At 39.2% G+C, this 1,523-nt stretch overlaps 1 non-coding gene across 1 annotated transcript; it reads left to right on the top strand.

Moving 5' to 3' along the window:
- Window positions 1-1,084: 1,084 nt before the first annotated feature.
- On the top strand, window positions 1,085-1,211 carry LOC130870605 (small nucleolar RNA SNORA40). The gene has a single exon (XR_009056749.1). It is a non-coding gene; the product is annotated as a small nucleolar RNA SNORA40 (small nucleolar RNA).
- Window positions 1,212-1,523: the final 312 nt, after the last annotated feature.

Here is a 1,523-nt window from a genome sequence, read left to right as displayed (position 1 = left end):
AACAAAAATAATAATAATAACATTATGAGAGTAGTGCTAGCCACACAGGGTCCTGCAGTTCAACCAATCTCAAGCCTGCCTGTCAGGCTCCAAAGTTAAATCCTTTTTGCCCCATGCAGGAAGCTACCTTAACCTGCATTAAAATCAATGCAGTTTCTCCCTCCTTTGAACAGCTGGAAATTCACAATGAAGAGAGGTGTTATATATCTCTGGATGTGAGCTGCAGTTAAGTACCAGATCTCCCTATGAAGTTTTCCCACTGAAAAGGCTGCACTTGAATTTAATGGGTTATAGGATATATGTGGAGCAGAGGCACGTTAAGTGATATCATAATGATGGGACTTGGCCAGAGAGTGGTAAAATCTATAAGACAAATAACTTGGTTTCATCAATAAATAAATGTCATGAATGTCCTGGGGAAGTAGGAATAGCTTAAAAGAGACTTGAGCAATATAACAACTGACTACTTCATATGTGTACTTTGGGGTTCCTGATTCAAGGAAGTCAACTGTAAAAAACAATTCTGAGGCAGAATGTAAGTAGTAATGAATATTGAGACTACATGAGAACTATGTAAGATATAAGCAATTATGTTTCTTACATCCCTGAGGAGTTAGTCTCCAGCATCCAGCAGCGGGTCTTACTCCAAAGAAGAGGATGGAGCTTAAAGAGAGAATTCCATGTGGTTTGGAAGTATTAATGAGAAATTCTGCCACACATGTTCAAATGGCAAGGAAGAGTTTATTTGAAACTGTGACAGAAAGGGAGAGAGTTTGAACTCAATTCTGGACACCACTAGATGAAGTGGCCATTTATAGTCAACAGGCAAGAAGAACAAATAGATGGAGAATTACTAAAATATAATTTTTTAGGTATCAAGGCTTGGTGAGAGAAGAAGATCATAGTAAAGAGATTAGAGATGAAAGGGAAAATTCAGAGAGGGTGGCCAAGTGGACATCCAGAGAAATCAATCAGCAAGCCAATACAATGAGAAACTAGGGGTGGGGCCTGGCATGAGATGGGAAAATATTTGGACCAGGGCTGAGAAGTCAATGTGTGATTCTAATTCAAAGCAAAGGCCTTGAGCTCTTGTGTATGTTTTCGTTCGCTGGTGGACAAAGGCAGGTTATATAGGAGCAAAACTAAATCTTCCTTTGCAACTCTGAACTCATTGTTCAGCGTGAGTTTTGATACACACAAGAAGGAATCTAAGACAGCACAAAGAGACTATGGTATTGATGAGGTTTGTACTAACTATCCAATAAGTTAAAGGCACTGATAATTTAAAAAACTAATGTAAAATCAAAACAACAACAACAAAGGCCTGTTTAACACATTTTTCTCTACTCTGTGTGTGCCTAACTAGCAGGCACCACTCCAAGGACATCAACTTTCCCTATCAATTGCATTTACTGACTTCCTCCAATACCTGTCCCGGAAAAGGTCTACTAGTTATTTGAAACTGATACCTATGCAACCTTGTGCCACGTTCCTGAATCAGAGACACATAAAGCAAGGGACTG

Source organism: Chionomys nivalis, chromosome 2 (genome assembly GCF_950005125.1).
Source record: "Chionomys nivalis chromosome 2, mChiNiv1.1, whole genome shotgun sequence".
NCBI lineage: Eukaryota > Metazoa > Chordata > Mammalia > Rodentia > Cricetidae > Chionomys > Chionomys nivalis.
The sequence above is the reverse complement of the archived record's forward strand: the minus strand, read 5'-3'. Positions and strand labels throughout refer to the sequence as shown.